This window comes from Lathyrus oleraceus, chromosome 6 (assembly GCF_024323335.1).
Source record: "Lathyrus oleraceus cultivar Zhongwan6 chromosome 6, CAAS_Psat_ZW6_1.0, whole genome shotgun sequence".
Classification (NCBI taxonomy): Eukaryota; Viridiplantae; Streptophyta; class Magnoliopsida; order Fabales; family Fabaceae; genus Lathyrus; species Lathyrus oleraceus.
The window spans coordinates 491,650,408-491,669,262 of record NC_066584.1 but is presented as its reverse complement, the minus strand read 5'-3'; the positions used below and the strand labels follow the sequence as shown (position 1 = coordinate 491,669,262).

At 40.0% G+C, this 18,855-nt stretch overlaps 1 non-coding gene across 1 annotated transcript; it reads right to left on the bottom strand.

The window, feature by feature from the left end:
* Positions 1-15,062: 15,062 nt before the first annotated feature.
* LOC127099258 (small nucleolar RNA R71) lies at positions 15,063-15,169 on the bottom strand. Its single transcript, XR_007793783.1, has one exon. It is a non-coding gene; the product is annotated as a small nucleolar RNA R71 (small nucleolar RNA).
* Positions 15,170-18,855: the final 3,686 nt, after the last annotated feature.

The following is an 18,855-nucleotide window of genomic DNA, read 5'->3' as shown; positions in this document are numbered from 1 at the left end:
TGCAGGGGCATCCAACAATGATAGAAAGACTTTGAGAAGATTGGCAGGCAGTTTCTTCTTGAACAAAGATGATGTGTTGTATAAGAGGAACTTCGACATGGTTTTGCTCAGATGCGTGGATAGACACGAAGCAGACATGTTAATGCAGGAAGTTCATGAAGGCTCCTTCAGTACTCATGTCGGCGGACATGAAATGGCTAAGAAATTGTTGAGAGCGGGTTATTATTGGATGACCATGGAATCTGATTGTTTCAAATATGCTTGGAAGTGTCATAAATGCCAGATTTATGCTGATAAGGTGCATGTGCCGCCAAATCCTCTGAATGTGATGTCTTCGCCGTGGCGGTTTGCTATGTGGGGCATTGATATGATTGGAAAGATTGAGCTGACTGCTTCCAATGGGCATCGCTTCATCCTTGTTGTCATCGACTATTTCACCAAGTGGGTCGAAGCAGCGCCATTTGCGAAGGTCACCAGACATGTGGTTGCCCGATTCATCAAGAAAGAAATCATTTGTCATTATGGGATTCCCGAAAGAATCATTACTTATAATGGTTCTAATCTCAATAACAAAATGATGAAAGAGTTGTGCAAGAACTTCAACATTCAACGTCAAAACTCTTCCCCTTATCGTCCTAAGATGAACGGTGTTGTTGAGGCAGCAAATAAGAACATAAAGAAGATTGTGCAGAAGATGGTCGTTACGTGCTGAAATTGGCATGAGATGCAACCCTTCGCCTTGCATGGGTACCATACTTCAGTATGTACATCGACCGGGGCAACCCCGTATTCCCTTGTGTATGGTATGGAAGAAGTCCTACCTGTTCAAGTGGAGATTCCTTCTCTAAGAGTCATGTTGGATGTCAAGTTAGACGAAGCTGAATGGATTCAGACAAGGTTCAATGAGTTGAGTGTAATCGAAGAGAAGTGGATGGCAGCCATTTGTCATGGGCAGTTGTATCAGAGTCGGATGAAGAGAGCCTTTGATCAGAAAGTGCGTCCTCGATGCTTCCAAGTCGGAGATTTGGTGTTGAAAAGGATCCTTCCTCCTCAGACAGATCACAGGAGCAAGTGGACTCCTAACTATGATGGAACGTATATTGTCACCAAGGTTTTTGATGGTGGAGCCTTAATGCTTGCAACTATGGATGGTGAAAACTTCACTTCCCCTGTGAACTCAGACGCAGTTAAAAAATACTTCGCATAAAATAGACCCGCTGGACGATAAAAAGAATAGTCCAGGCAAAACAATGGGCATCCCGGCGAAGCAAGAAAATGAAAAAGGTTCGGGCAAAAGTTAGGGATTAAGAAATGAAAAGATTGTACACCCGGTAAGTTGAAAACCTGAAAGGGCAACTTAGGCAAAAATGGGTATCCCGGTGGATTGAAAACCCGAAAGGGCGATCCAGGCAAAAGTTAGGGATTAAGCGAATGGCTGCGTTCTAAGTTGTTCTGAATATCATCTTGTGTCGATAACCGGAAACTTCCAAAGGATAGGAAACAATCCAATCACCTTTTTCGGAAAGCTGATCATCTGGAGGATCTTGAAGACGAGCGAATCATAGCAGAATTGGAACCCGATAGAAATCCATTTCACATTGCCATTAGATTAATTTCTGTTTTTTATCTGTTGTGCAATTACCTCTTTCCAGGGATTGCTTCCTGATGTAAATACCTATTCGGAGGCCACTCAATCAATAAAATCATGTTATTTAGTACATCCTTGTGTTCATTTTCATTTTACTGTTTTGTTCGCAAAAATGACGTCCAAATTTTTGATAAACATTACATCATGAAACATAAGAGCTTTACAGGTACGTGCTTAATAAACATTGAAAATTGCTGTAAATTTTAAGTGTTTTGGATCATCTATTCAGAACAGGTACACTCGGGGAATTTCCTTAAGGTCCCCATCAAATGATCGCGGATGTTTTTCCTCAACAGTTGGAATTTTGTATCTTATCCCTGGAGAGCTGGTCCGAGCGTTGGATTCTTCAATCCCCAGCAGGCTCTCACTGTTGTACTTCCCCAAGCATTTGTTTCAGATTATACGTTCACCAGTAGAGTCGACAGTGTCTGACTGTATATCCCCAGTGGAGTTGACAGTGCCAGACTATATATTCCCAGCAGAAGCGACTGCTCCTCAGAGTTTGATGCCAGATCGATGATCTCGACCCTAAACCCATGGTCTCTTTCCTTGAAGCAGAATCTCGGTACCGTATCGGTGTTTGCTTCCCCTGCTGAGTCGTCTCTCTCGTTGATTATGGTTGCCAGAACCACTATCGCTTTCCTCAGCAGCAAGTTTTCAGTACCATTCTCTCCCTAGTCAGAGTCTCGGTATTTTTGTTATTGCCAGAACACCGTGTGGCGGGCCATTTCCCCACAGAGTTCTTTGTGTTGTGCATCTTGAACAGCCTTGCCAGGGTCCAGAAGATGGTGATCATTTCCCCAGCAGAATTCCTTGCCTCAGCTTGGCGTTCTCTCTAATCAAGCATTTCGCATCCCTGCATGTAGAATCATATTGCATTGCATCCTCCCAAGTTGCGTAGCATTTCCATTTTCATGGAGCATTACACCATTGAAAAATTCAAACATACGCATGTAAAGCATAAGGAATTCTCAGTATCCCAAGTGATAAGCCAGAAGTTGTTTCCAGTACTCAGACTGAAGATTGTTCATGACTTATCTTTATTATTCCCAGCAGGGGTCGTTGGCCCACGCGCCGCCTTAATTATCATTTTCCCTATTTCTTCCGATGCTGACAGGCATGAAAGTTTCCGGTATTCAGACCGAAGTGGCATTCAGGCCAAGTTTCCGGTATTCAGACCGAAGTGGCATTCAGGCCAGTCTTCCGATGTTCAGATCGAAGAAGTTTCCGACATTCAGGTCGATGCAACTTGTGGCATTCAGGCCAATTTTCCGGTATTCAGACCGAAGTGACATTCAGGCCAATTTTCCGATGTTCAAATCGAAGAAGTTTCCGACGTTCAGGTCGACGCAACTTGTGGCATTCAGGCCAGTTTCCGGTATTCAGACCGAAGTGGCACTCAGCCCAGTTTCCCGGTGTTCAGACCGATGTTTGATAATCAAGTATCGTCCGATGCTCAGATCGAAGTCATTTCCAGTATTCAGATTGATGAGCGGCATTCAGGCCATGGTTATTTCTGTGTTACCATTTATTTTGGTATTCAGGCTAACATTCCTTATTTCGGTGTTCAGACCGACTCTCACCATACCAGACGGATTCTTTTTCAAGACCACCTCTTAGCCGATTTTGACACACATTGTTACTCCTTTTTTTCACTTCAGTGTAAATTTTCGGGCTTTTATCGTATTCAATCACTTGATACCTCGAAAGTGCGAAAGCCATTGCTATCTTCCTTCCGGTTTCTAGTTGATTGAATAGGGGCAGCTGTAATACCCCCAAAATTTACCCTTCATTTTTTCTGGAAGCATGGGATTATGTTTTACACTTCATTAGCATCATATTAGGTCATAATCATTGCATACTGCATTAGAGACATGGAGATCAGGTTTTGATCGATCACTCCTTAACAGAAGGAGCCCACACAAAGCAAGATTGAGAATTGGACTTCACTTTCTAAGTATACAAGTCTCAAGGGTCTCAGGAGGTCCAGGTGTCCTATTATGTTCCTCAGTTCATCAGTGAACGATTCAAAGCTATCAGAGTGTTCATCTGGATTTAATCAGAAATTAGGGTTTCATGGCTACCTGCAACAGGCAATGTTTGGTTGGAAGTAGAGGAGATCATCCATGTCATGATTAGAGAGGCATCTTGGCCTAGGAAGATTCACAATTATCTCAAAAAGATCAATTGGCAATCAGTGCAATCAGTTCCTGATCATTTTTCCTTAAAACTAGGGTTTGGTATAAAATCAGTTTATTTCTGATTCTTTGGGTGAAACTCTTTTCCATGGCCCTCCATATGTCCACAAGGGTCTACATACAAAAAAATAGCTCTTTATTTGAGCTAGAAGTGCTTCAATTGATCAATGGAATCGTAAATCAGACAGTTTGGGAAAAGTCAACTATGGGGCCAGAAAAGTCAACTCCTGACATTTTTAGAGTGGAATCTCAAAATCCATGCCTAGGGGATCCTACATGTGAAATTTGATCAAGGTTGGATCATGGATTCATCATTTAATCAGGAATTGGAAAAGTTACTTAATTTGGAAATGGTTGACTTTCCATTTAGGGCAAGTTTTGATGATCGTTGCACTCACTTTAAGCCCATTTTGCATCAAGATAAAAGCTCCATTTGAAAATTTCTCCAAAATGAAAGTTGTTCCTCTTATTCCAGGATTTCTAGATATATAAAGTTTGCTCCATTTGGATTAGAATTGAGAAAGTTATGCTTAGTCAAAATGAGACGTTTTTTTAGAACACTTAGAAAAATTTCTATGTCCAAAATCTTCAAAATTTGTCAAGACTTCTTGCCCAGTTTTCTTGCACTTCAAGGCATTATTTGAAAATACTTTCTTCATAACAATTGTACCTTGCCATGTCCTATTTCACACCCATTTGGAATCATATCATTTGGATCCATGGTTTGAGAGATACATTCATTTAAAATGGGCACTATGACTTGATTTTCTAGGCAGATTTTGGGCCAGGCTGGCCCAATCAGATTTTCTAAGCATGCTGCACAAACCAGTCACGTTTTTTTTAACTCTTTTGGCCATGCATTGGACATCCATTCACTTAAGTTTTTCCCAAAATAACAACATTTTACACCTTACTTCACACATTTATTCTTATGGATAAATCACTTATTAAAAAGCCCATGAGAACACCTAATCCACCCTATTTAAGAAGCTGAAACCCTAACTCTAAAGGAGCATTGGAATTTCGTGGCAAGGAGGCAAAGCTTCATCACATATAAGATTCCATTCCAATTCTATTTTCCATTAGGTAATCATCTCTTCCATGGCCATGTTTTGATATATCTACGCTTGCTTACCATGTTCATCACCATTAATCCTTCCATTTTCATATTTCGTTTTCTTATTTAAAATATTTTCTTCGTCCATAAAATTACCCAAAAATATTTTTCACTTTTCTTAACGTTTTATTTAATTTTATATAATTTTTATTTTCGTATTTTTTTAATATTAATATTTTATTTTAATTATTTATTCTAAATGGTCCATTTTAACACACTTTTTTTTATTGAGTTTATTTTCATGACATAAAACTATTGTTAGCATTTGATTTTTGGGATGAAGGTTGGCCAATGTCTCATGCTCGACCTGACATTTTCTTGGAATTTTATTTCACATTTTCAATTTATTTTGGATTTATTTTTGGCCGAGTTTGTTTGGTGGACTTTTAATTTGACTTCTGTTTCATTTTAATTAATTCGCGTACCAATTTTCACTATTTTGAAATTTTTTTTGGGGGATGATGATGTCCTGACCCCACCTTATTTATTTTAATTTTTCATAATTTTCTTGATTAATTTACTATTTATTTGTTATTTTTTCTGTTGACTTGAATTTTCAGTTGACTTCTTTATGATCGATCTTTGACCTAGGGATTGCTTATGGAAATTGAAGAGATCTTTTGATCCTCCGTTGTTCATCTCGTATGCCATGTATTAGAGGCCTTTTACCTTGATTTTATTTGGTCCTTACCTCATTTCCTGATTAAATTATTCAGTGGACCCTTCGTTTGTATATTTTCATCTGTTTGATTCATCTGTTATCTTTTATACTTGTTTCTCTCATTCATGCTTTCTATTGCTTGATTATTTAACATGTTCATACTCCCATGCATTGTTTAAATGCTCCATTATTTGATTCTTTGGTTTGATTATATATTATTTATTTATCCGATTTGATTGATAATTGTTGCCTACTTGTATGATGTATGAGGCATATATTTTTATTGTTTGTTTGCTATGAACAATCCCCATTCATAACAAATGTACCCCTCTCCCATAAAGTGTATAATATTTATTTATTTATTTCTTTAGTCACCTGTTAATACAAGAATTAAAACGAGCATCCGATAACCATTTCAAAATAAGATCAAAAGCTCGATCCAACGTCAAGTAATCATTTTCGAAACTTCACAGAACCAGCATGCATTCATCCATCCTCTTGTAAGTCGATTTCCTCAGGCATCGCCATCTACCTGTAAGTCGATTGCCTCCGGCATCGCCATCTACCCTTATTCGTAACTCCTCTCCGGGCTCCATCCGTCGACTCTTGTTCCGTTTAGGTAGCACCCATTAGGTAGAACCCTTTGTATGATAACATAGGTAGAATTCCCCTATTCTTTGCATGCTAACATTAGGTAGATGTTCCCCTTTGTAAATCCTAACACATAGGTCCATATTACATGACAACTCTAGAGCAGAGCTTCCCCACTTTTAGACCTTCCGTGCGTCTCCGATCTTGTGGCATGTCAGTCCATTCTATTGCAAAGAGGTAACTGCCTAAGACTCGATTCAGCGAGCTGCGACACCTACAGCAAGGACGTTGAACACACTGCCCACCCTCCTTTGACACAACTGGTGTCCTCTTTTGTAAGTCCATATTCATATGGCAATCCTTAACCCCTAGTTAGCCGAACTACGTTTTTCTCTGATTCTCATTCGAGATGAGATACGTAGGCATAAGACGCGACGTCTTAGCGAGCATACTTCTCTTTAACCCATAGGTAGCCGAGCTACGAAGACTCTGATTCTCATACTCAGATGAGATACGTAGGCAGTGGGTGCGACAGCCTTGCGAGTCATTTTCTTTTAACCTTCCTTTTAGTAAATAGTACTTTAGATATACCTACACCTTTTAGACTAGAACAACACTTATGAAAAGGGCTCCCTAGGAGTACCTAAGATGTTTTGGGTGCTTAAAACCTTCCCATTGCATAACCAACCCCCTTACCCAGATCTCTGACATTTTTACTAGTTTTTGATTCGATAAAACTTTTAGGTTGTTGTTCGCTTTCTAACCATTCCTTTGGATAAATAGAAGTGCGGTGGCGACTCGACTTGTATGGTTTACCTTGGATTTAGTCAATATCTCTAATGGTAACGAATACCCCGCTACAACTACCATCATACTTGATGACAACAGGCTCAGGGATCCGAAATACTGGAGATATTACATTGACTTCATCGTCATCCTCATCAACATTTTGATTCTGAAGCATCTCAATGACTCCTTCATCCAACATTTCTTGAATGTCTTTGTGGACTTGGAGACATCCTCTTTGATTGACAGTGCAAACTCGACATCTGTCGTGGTCATGCTCGTAATGAGTGTACTCACACAGCAGTCTGTGCATCTCGACCAGAGATTGTCGAATATGGCTGACATATTTGACTTTATATTTACTAGGGCAGCCCTGGACCATGTTGACAGAGGATTTCTCATGCTCGGGCAATGGGCTCTTCTTCACATTAGGACCTACGTCATCGAAACACAAGATACCACATCGCACAAGGTCTTGAAATTTGGTCTTCAGTGGGTAATAATTTTCCACGTCATATCCGGGAGCACCGGAATGATAAACACAGTGTAACTCGGGCTTATACCACCACTGAGGGTTGGTAGGTATAGCCGGGGGATCTCGTGGAGTAATCAATTTCCTCTCTATCAAAGAGGGATACAATTTGACATAGGTCATAGGAATAGGATCGAAGGTGATCCTTTTCCTCTCATAGCTTGTACTGGCTTGAATGTTGTTTCGAGGCTGGTAGGCGTGCTGTTGAGGACAGTGTTGTTGTTGTTGATATTCCGGATGTTGTTGTTGCTGATTATTATTGTGATGCTAATATTGTGATTATCTCTGAAAACAGGTGCTATGTGAGCCACCTGATGCTGGTTACCGGCAGGACGCACGGTCTTCCTCCTGACTGAGGGTCTTCTAGGTTTAGCATGGGAGGTCACAGCATGTGCCTCACCATCTTTCTTCTTCCCAAACGTCCCATACCGTTTGGCAGAAGAGCCTTCTTCTCTGGTCAGGTGCCCTTCCCTGACTCCTTCTTCCAGACGCATCCCAATGTTCACCATCTCAGTGAAATCAGAAGGAGCGCTGGCAATCATCCGCTCATAATAAAAAGAACTCAAGGTCTTCAGAAATATCTTGGTCATTTCCTTCTCCTCCAACGGGGGCACAATCTGTGTTGCTAACTCTCGCCACCTCTGGGCGTACTCTTTGAATGTTTCCTTGTCCTTCTGGGACATGGCTCTCAATTGATCCCTATCGGGAGTCATATCCACGTTATATTTGTATTGCTTGATGAAGGGCTCGCCAAGGTCATTGAAGGGTCGGATGTTCGCGCTGTCCAAGTCCATATACCATCTTAGGGCAGCACCGGACAAACTGTCCTGGAAGTATTGAATGAGAAGTTGATCGTTGTCGGTCTGAGTTGACATCTTCCTGGCATACATAACCAGGTGGCTGAGAGGGCAAGTATTTCCCTTGTACTTTTCAAAGTCAGGTACTTTGAACTTTATAGGGATTTTGACGTTTGGGACCAAGCAGAGTTCGATAACAGACTTGCCGAAGAGGTCTTTTCCTCGGAGAGTTTTCAATTTCTTGTGGAGCTCAAGAAACTGATCATTCATAGCATCCATCTTTTCATAGACATCTGGGCCTTCAAACGGCTCAGAATGGTAGATGGTGTCGTCTACTCTAGGCATAGTATGCACGACAGGAGGTGGAACGGCAAGGACCGGGCTAGATGCCGGCAGAGAAGCAAAGATGGATGCAGGACCCTCAGGCATGAAGTTGGGAGGCATCCCCCATGGAAACCCGGTTGGCATAGTTGTTGGTGCAAAGTGGGCGCTGGCCACAAGCACGGTCGATGAGGCAATATCAGAGATGACTCTCCTCTGGGGAGGAGTTGAAGGTGTCGGAGACGACTGGCTCTAGGCAGCCATGAATGACTCCATCAGGGCAGTCAATCTGGCCACTTCCTCCTTGAGTTTGCGGTTCTCTTGCTCCAAATGATCCATTAGTCTTGATGCGTTTGCTCGGGTGTAGTACCGGTGAGTTAACTTGTCTTCAAAATAAATGAAGAACACAGAGTTAGACCATAGAACAAGAAGCCTGGAGCAAAACCTGCTTATGCACATGATTCATGGAATGCTTATGCATATGATTTAATTTTTATATCAGAGGAACTTTAGAGTCCTATTTGCAAATATTGGAAATATTAAACATTTATCACATATGAAAATATCGCGTCAATAATATTTGGAAATATTTTTACACCAAAAAAGTACAGTCTTGGTAACCAAATACAATACAAGAGAGAAGGAAAATGAACATCCTACAGAACCCTAGAAACAATCATCTAAAGCTCTGGAGATTGGAAGATAAGCTGCACGAAGCCTCTTCACTTCCCTCTCATAGGCTACCTCCATATTTTCCTTCTCTTTGGCGAGTCAATCATACTTCCTCTTCCAAAACTTGGAAGACTGAGGAAGCAGAGAAGTCAATGCATCATCAGGCTCATCAATAACCTGGTGCTCAAGGAACTCTATCAAAGCATCCTTCTCCCTAATCTGCTGAAGCAACTCTTCTCGTTCACGGATCCAGGCACGCGAATGGTCTTCGTCTCTCAACTCCTATACTCCTTGGTCAGGGAGGGTTGAAGGCCCAACCACAACCAAAGGTGTAGGTCTTGGATACTCATAAGGCATGTGGTACTTGGAAGCTCTCCTCCTAACCCAAGAGGTATAGGGTTCCAAAGCGATACAGTTCTTCGGACCCAGCTCCTTCCTTCCCTTCCTATGAATCTTGCGCCAAGCGCGGACCATCCTGCCCTTCAAGCCTTGGGGATATATACCCTCCTGAAAGAACACACCCTCTAACAGAATGTTATTAGGTTTATCCTTTAGGGGGAACCCAAGATGACGACGTGCCAAAATAGGGTTGTAGTTAATCCCACCACATGTACCAAGAAGAGGCACATTGGAGAATTCACCACAAGAGTCGATAATCTGCACACCATCATATACACGGTTGTACCAAATGATATCATCATTAGTGAGAGACATAAGTCTCGTGGACCACTGTATACATCCTTTGTTCTCCCTGAAGGCGACCGTCTGTGGCAAGTGTGAAATAAACCACTTGTACAACAGAGGAAAACAGCATACAATGGTACCACCACCCTTTGCATTCCTCATATGCAAAGAAAGTAAGTGTCACCCAACAGAGTCGGAACGGGATTAAGAGTAGAGAAAATACTAATAACGTTCACATCCACAAACTTGTCGATGTTGGGGAATAACACTAGCCCATAGATGAGAAGTACAAATATGGCCTCAAAGGCGTCCTCACTCATGGCCTTCCCATACATAATAGCTTGAGTGATGAGGAACTCAGAAGGGAGACCTTGAATTCCACATTTGGTAGACATATGAGCACCAACCAGAGATTCATCTATATGCAACATATGATCTATCTCTTGAGAAGTAAGAACACTCTCTAAGCCACTGAATGACAACTGGTCTAAAATAGGTATACCCACAAGGTAGGCATACTCCTCAAGCGTGGGCAAAAGTTGAAAATCCGGAAATGTGAAGCAACGGTACAAGGGATCATAGAACTGCACCAACAACTCATCAATCCTTTGTCCACTTGAGTAGTCATAATAGATAGAAGCTTCCCATAACGAGTCTTGAAACCCAAGGGATCTAATACATAGGATGTCAAATTCCTTAGCTCTTTCAAGTCGGGTTGTGTAAAACTGCACTTCTTTGTATTCCTTCTTTGTCTTTCCATGTCTGAAAATTTGCAAATAGACCTCTTAAGTTCCTTGAAAAATTTCTCATTGTTGATGATATGGATGCAAATGGGTGCAAGAATGCATGAAGACAAACAAAGGTCATGGGATGGATCATGTCATTCTTAATATCAATCATCCATTTTGGTGGATTATGGTTTACACCTTATCAACACCCAAGTTCTGTTGATATTAAGGATACAGGAACGGATCAACCACGAATCAAGGGTTTGTTGCAAGTCACGAGCATGGAGTCTCGGTTAAGAACCACCCAAAGGGAGTGTACTAGGGTTTAAACCTGCCAAACATGTTCTACAAGAGGTTGCCATAGTCATCATCCCATCTTTCGGATATTATCGGATAAACGACTACTCGTATTCCAAAAATATTCTCAAGAGAGACTCTTATGAGTGTAGTATCGCGTAACAATCGTATCAAATCTTACACTTGAACGACTTTCGCACTACATCCTAAGGATATGCCAAGATGGGCTTGGTAAACTAAGGTCCTTGGCTTCTAAGGTCTATATTGGAAAGAGTAATGTCTAACCACAACTACTTGTGTGACATTATTTATCCCAACATGACCTCTACCAAGTGAATGGGCTTGCAAGTCAACTTGCTAAGAAATAACTCCGCATAAGTCAACAAGACTATGTCATTCTCCTATCCTAAGTGCACTCGAGTTCGAGTATATAACTCATATCACAAAGATCACCAAACATGCAAGGATTAATATTCAAGCAATTCAATCATTACATACAATACAGTAATCCTAAATTGCTCAAAAATATGTCATAAAATAATATACAATACAATACAACACAAAATGTGAAAAGTAGGCAAAACCTACTAGGCAAATCTCCCCAGCAGAGTCGCCACTTTTCTATAGCGGGGTATTCGTTACCATTAGAGGTATAGACTAAATCCAAGGTAAACAATACAAGTCGAGTCGCCACCGCACTTCTATTTATCCAAAGGAATGGTTAGAAAGCGAACAAAAACCTAAAAGTTTTATTGAATCAAAAACTAGTAAAAATGTCAGAGATCGGGGTAAGGGGGTTGGTTATGCAATGGGAAGGTTTTAATCACCCAAAACATCCTAGGTACTCCTAGGAAGCCCTTTTCACACTTGTTGTAAGGTTGGTATTTTTTGAAAATTTGTTTGTGCAGACATGATTGAAGACATGAGAAGAGAATATACAAGTTATTTACATTTTTGTGTTTGTATGGATAAACCCATTGCCTACGTACCATCTTGAAAAAGATTAGGATCAAAACCTCGTAGTTCGGGGTAAAAATATCAAAATGAGTTGGTGAATTGATTGGTCAAAAAGCCTTAAGGTCTTTTGTTATCCAAGGGAGAAAACTCAACCTAAAACCACAAATCCCCCATGTGAGGATAGCTTCAACATGCTAGTGAGGGTTAACCCTATAATAAGCATGGAAGACTCATTGTCCATCACTAAGGATATAGGTGAGTATTACATCTACCTCAAGGATAACTCAAACCTAATAGCTAAAGGTTATGAGAAATTTTTGATTAAGAAAGTGGCCATTGAAACCACAAAAGTATTTGAATGAGTTATATTTACCAATGAGAAGTATTTACAAAATATGGTCAAAGTTGACTTAAAGATTCAATTCAAAATGAGTGTTATGAAAAGAAAGTTTGAAAATCAAAAGCATAAGGCTTAGGTTTCTAATGTTTGAAAAGAAGTGTTAAATGTTTGCACAAAAAGTTTTGGCTTGGGTTAGAGTGGAGGGAAGAAGAAGAAGGGCTAAAGTCCTAATCACACAAGAGATGAAGGATAAAAAACAAGACCACAAATGGAGTTCCTCTCTTGAGATCATATTGATGATCCAAGTAGCTCCCATCCTTTGGAATATGCAAGCAAAATGAGTGTAAGCTCAGGCAATCAACATAATCAAACAAGCTCTTAGAAGATCCCCAATGGCTCTTGTATCTTTCACTTTGGATGAACATGGCAATGGTTTGATAACACTAAAATTTACCGTATTTTCGACTCCGATTTCACATGCATTCTAGTTGTTTTATTGTTATTTTGTTGTGTTATTTCTATGTTTTCCTTTTTTTCAGGTTTTTACTTTAATCGGAGCCCCGATCGAGAAAAGGAGTGAAAAAGAGCGAAAAACCCTAAAATTCAGCATTTTGTACTTGTGGCCTACCCCATGGCTAGCGCCATAGACCCTGCCATGACGTGTCCAAGCTCAACTTCCCTCAACTTCCACGTTCCCCACTACTTCCACTAAGGCGCCTCAGATTGGCCTTGTGGCGGAGGCCATGGCCTTGTGGCGGGCGCCATGGCCTTGTTGGGGGCGCCACAAGAGGAAAAGTTTTCCCTCCCATTTTCAAGTTGAAGGGCATCCTTGTCATTTCCATCTTTTCACTTGCTTATAAATAGAAACTCGAAATCACTTTTACAATGATCCAAACATAGAACAGAGGCAAACTCAGAGCAACTTTGTTTCATTTAGGCATATATTCAGTATTTTAAAGTGGTAATCGCTTCGCATTGGAGTGTTACCACAATTGTGTAATCAAGTCTGTGATAGAGTCTGTAATCGAGTTTGGAGCACTTTGGAAGGAAGTTAATCATGCCGCCATTTTCATTTCTGTTTTGCAATTTATTCAACCCTCCGATTGGAGCAGGTTTTTATTACTTGTCTTTATCTTATTTATTTTCCCGCACTCGCTTTACTTTTATTTATTTTCCCGTACTCGCTTTAAATTATTTATTTCCTCGCACTCGCTTTACTTTTATTTATTTCCTCGCACTCGCTTTAAATTATTTATTTCCTCACACTCGCTTTAAATTATTTATTTCCTCGCACTCGCTTTAAATTATTTATTTTCCGCACTCGCACTACTTTTATTTACTTTCCGCACTCGCACTACTTTTATTTATTTTAATGCACTTTTACTTTACCATGTCTAACTAAATTTATAAGGTTAGAATGTAAGGATCGTAATTGAACCGATAATCCGTACAATTGTTCGTAGAAACACTTAAGGGCTATTTTAACTTTCAACTTAAGTTTTCCCGCACTTCAATTTCGTTGGGTAAGATCGAAAGTCGTCAAACGTCCTTTTAAACTTAATTGTTTTTAACTATTTCAAAAACAGCGAAAGCGCTTTGTTAGTTCATTAGGAGATTTTAACATTAAGAAGAAAATAGATTTTAAAACTATTTTCGGACGCGTTTATAAGTTTAGAGTCTGGTTTGTGAGAACCTCTTTTGGTTAAGAAATCCAGGTTATAACACTTTTCAACTTAGTCAAGATACTATATTTCTTAAAAATAGGTTTACTACTCTAACGCAATGCGCGCCTTTTTATAAGTGACAATAAGAGGGTTTGATTAGGGAGTACAAGTCGGTTCTGAATATGCGAAAGCGACAGTTCCTGTTAAATTAATTCTTTTCAAAGTAGGAAACATTGCCCATAAGTAGTTCTATTAGCAAGTACTTGGATTATTAATTGATTACGTGAATTACATTCGACCCTGTCTTTATTAATTAATCTTTATTCAACACTTTACTTTTCATTGCACACTCCAAAAACACCTATTTTGATTGCCTTTGATAAACACCATAACAATAGATAACAATAGATTGACACTTGGTCTTTGTGGATTCGACAATCTTTTATATTACTCTGACGCGTTCGTATACTTGCGAAAAACACCGCATCAAGTTTTTGGCACCGTTGCCGGGGACCAATTTCGTCAAATTTCATTTTCCTGTTGTTATATCGTTTAGACTTGGGCTATTTCCCGCCGGTCAATACGAAGAACTCGCAGCACCGGAAGTTTAAGCTTAGTATACCCTCTGGCGGAACCTGAATGTTACGCTCGCGTACGTTTATTCTTTCATAGAACTAAGAGAGCTATGGCCGAAGATCAAAACCAAAGACCTCTTAAAAATTTCGCTCAACCATCTAATGAAGAACCTAGTTCTAGTATAGTAAACCCAACCATCCCAGCTAATAATTTTGAACTTAAACCATCCCTGTTGCAACTAGTGCAACAGAGACAATTCGTGGGTCTCGCTACTGAGAAACCAAACCAACTTTTAAAAATATTTCTTCAATTAGCAGACACTTTTAAAACCAATGGAGCTTCTCCTGAGGCAATACGTTTAAGATTATTCCCTTTTTCCCTCAAAGATAAAGCCCTATCATGGTTAGATTCCCTTCCACCCAATTCCATTACGACTTGGGATAACCTTAGAAGAGTTTTTCTTCCTAGATATTTTCCCCCGAGTAAGACCGTCGTTCTTCGAAACCATATAACTAGATTTACCCAAAACCAAGGAGAATCGATGTTCGAAGCTTGAGAGAGATATAAAGAGTTGTTACGAGCATGCCCACCTCATGGTTTAGAAAATTGGTTAATCATTCAAACCTTCTATAATGCACTTTACTATAACACAAAGATGACCATCGACGTTGCCGCAGGCGGTGCTCTGATGAACAAACCTTACCCTGAAGCTAGTGCCCTCATGAAGATATGGCTCAAAACCATCAATCATGGGGAGTCGAACGAGCGACAGTTGAGAAGAAGGAAGCCCAAGGAGGAGTGCATGAACTAAGCTCTATAGACATGATGCAAGCTAAAATGGACGCATTAGCCCTTAAGGTCGAGAATATGTGCATAAACCCGAATACTGTAGCAGCAGTTTCATCGGATTGTGAGATATGTGGAACCAAAGGACACCAATCCGCAGAATGCAGTCTATTAAACGAAACCCACTATGAGCAAGTGAACTACACCCAAGGGAACCCATACTCGAATACCTACAACCCTGGATGGAGGAATCACCCGAACTTCTCCTATAAAAACAATACCCCTATCCAAAATAATACACCTCCGAGACCTAGTTATCAAGCCCCTAGATCAAATCAACCTATGCAATCTGTGCCACCAAAGCCGAGCCTTGAGAAAATTATGGAAAATTTTATCACCGCTCAAACCCAACAAAATAAGGAGTTCATGAACCAAAACATTCATGTTAACGAATTGATTACTCAGTTAGGAACCAAGGTTGACCAAATAGTTACTCATACCAAGATGCTTGAAACTCAGATCTCCCAGGTAGCTTTAAACCAAGCCCCTCAGACTACACCTGGGGGACAATTCCCTGGACAACCTCAACAAAATCCGAGAGGACAGGCCAATGCCATTACCCTACGAAGTGGGAACGCTTATGATGAGCCACCAAACCCTAGATTGAATGAACCCGAAACATCTAAGGAATGTACCAAACCCACGGACGAAGTAAAGGAACCAGAGGAATCTGAAAACCAAGAAGGTCGAGAAAAAGGAGAAGAACCTAAAGACAAAACTTACGTACCACCCCCGCCATATAAACCACCTATACCATATTCGCAAAGACTCAAACAAACCCAGATCAATAAACAGTATCAAAAATTTATTAAAGTTATAGAAAAACTTCATGTAGAAATCCCTTTCACAGAAGCCATCACCCAAATACCTTCTTATGCAAAGTTTCTCAAAGACATCCTTACCAACAAACGTAGACTTGACGATCCGAAGCCTTTGGAATGTAATGCTATTTCCGAGGACAAATTAGCAAAAAAAGATAAAGACCCTGGAAATTTCTCCATTCCTTGCCTTTTGGGTAATCATGTCATCGAAAAAGCTTTTCTAGACTTAGGAGCTAGTGTGAGCCTAATGCCTTTAGCAGTTTGTGAGAGGTTAAACTTAGGAGAATTACAACCCACTAAGATGTCACTTCAGTTAGTCGATAGATCTGTTAAGTATCCGATAGGCATTTTAGAAGATGTCCCTGTTAGGATAGGTCAATTATTTATCCCTACTGATTTTGTTGTCATGGACATCAAAGAGGACAATGATATACCAATCCTTCTAGGTAGACCATTCTTATCGACTGCAGGAGCCATAATAGATGTCAAGAAAGGAAAGTTGACATTTGAGGTAGGTGACGAGAAAATAGAATTTATACTTTTGAAATTTCTTATGGCACCTGTGATGGGAGACTCGTGTTATGCCTTAGATATCATTGATGAATGTGTTAGAGAATTAGAACAAAAAGAAATTATAAAAACAATTAAGTTACCATCAACTCTCATAAGGGAAGATGATGACTTTAAGAAACCCTACATCGATGATAACCTTTACGAATGTTTATCCCTTACTCCAGATCCTATGCCATGCCTTAAGAAACCAACCTTAGAACTTAAGGAACTGCCTAAGAACCTGAGATATGAGTTCCTCGATGAAAAGATGAACCGTCCAGTTATAGTTAGTGCTACCTTGAGCCAAGAGGAAACGAACCAACTTTTAGACATTTTACGAAGATATCCCTCATCCTTAGGATATAATATCTTTGACCTGAAAGGTATAAGCTCATCCCTTTGCATGCATCGGATTTCGCTCGAAGAAGATTCAAAACCTTCCAGAGAACATCAGAGAAGAATAAACCCTATAATGAGTGATGTTGTTAAAAAGGAAGTTCTTAAGTTACTTGAGGCAGGTATAATCTATCAGATCTCGGACAGTAAGTGGGTGAGTCTTGTGCATGTAGTACCTAAAAAGGGAGGCATCACAGTCGTGCAAAATGATAAAGGCGAACATGTAGCAAAACGTTTAGAATGAGGATGGCAGATGTGTATAGATTATAGAAAATTAAATAAAGCAACTAGGAAGGATCATTTCCCTTTACCATTTATAGACCAAATGTTGGAGCGTCTAGCCAGACACTCTTACTTTTGTTATCTAGATGGATACTCTAGATTCTTCCAAATACCTATCCACCCCGAAGATCAAGAAAAAACTACCTTTACATGCCCTTATGGAACGTTTGCCTACAGACGAATGTCGTTCGGCCTCTGTAATGCCCAACCACTTTCCAACTTTGCATGATGTCAATCTTCGCAGATTACCTAGATGGTATCATGGAAGTGTTTATGGATGATTTCTCGGTTTGCGGATTTGATTTCCACAATTGTCTTGCTATCCTTGAGAAAATCTTGGAGAGATGCGTGGAGGTGAACCTCATGCTAAACTAGGAAAAATGTCATTTCATGGTAACCGAAGAAATAGTTTTAGGACATATAGTTTTCGAAAAAGGTATAGAGGTAGATAAAGCTAAAATAGAAGTTATAGAAAACCTAAAACCACCAAAAACTATCAGAGAAGTCCGAAGCTTTCTTGGACACGCTGGAGTCTACCGGCGTTTTATTAAGGACTTCTCCAAAATAACCAAACCTTTAACTGGACTTTTAATGAAAGATGCTGAATTCATTTTTGATGAAAAATGTAATGACGCATTTAATCTTTTAAAGCAAGCATTAGTATCTGCACCCATTATGAAACCACCTGATTGGTCGGAACCTTTTGAGATAATGTGCGATGCTAGTGATTATGCAGTTGAAGCCGTTCTAGGACAAAGGAAAGATAAAAAATTACATGCCATTTATTATTCCAGTAGAACCCTAGATACTGCCCAACTTAACTACGCAACAACTGAAAAAGAATTACTCGCTATAGTTTTCGCTATAGACAAATTTAGATCTTATCTAGTAGGAGCAAAAATTATAGTTTACACCGATCATGCTGCCATCCGTTGCCTATTAAGTAAAAAAGATGCCAGGCCCAGGTTACTCCGATGGATTCTATTACTACAAGAGTTTGATTTAGACATAAGAGATAAAAAAGGCATTGAAAATGTAGTAGCCGATCACCTTTCTAGGCTAGAACATCTAAAACCTGAACTATTACCCATAAATGATGATTTCGCCTATGATAGACTGATAGCTAGAGTAGAAACCATTGAAGATAATAACCTAAACCCTCATGAGCACCCCCAAAATTCCTTAGCAATAAGTATCGTACCCTGGTATGCAGACTTCGTTAATTACCTAGTTGCTGATATTGTACCTGTAAGACCCCAATTTTGTCCCTAAGATCCCTCATGGCATCACAACATTGCACTTGCATTGCCTCAAGGACCACTAGCATCTTGGTTCCCTTTACCTTTAGGTAGGATTTCTTGTGAGTGGGTTGAGATCACCAAGCATGTT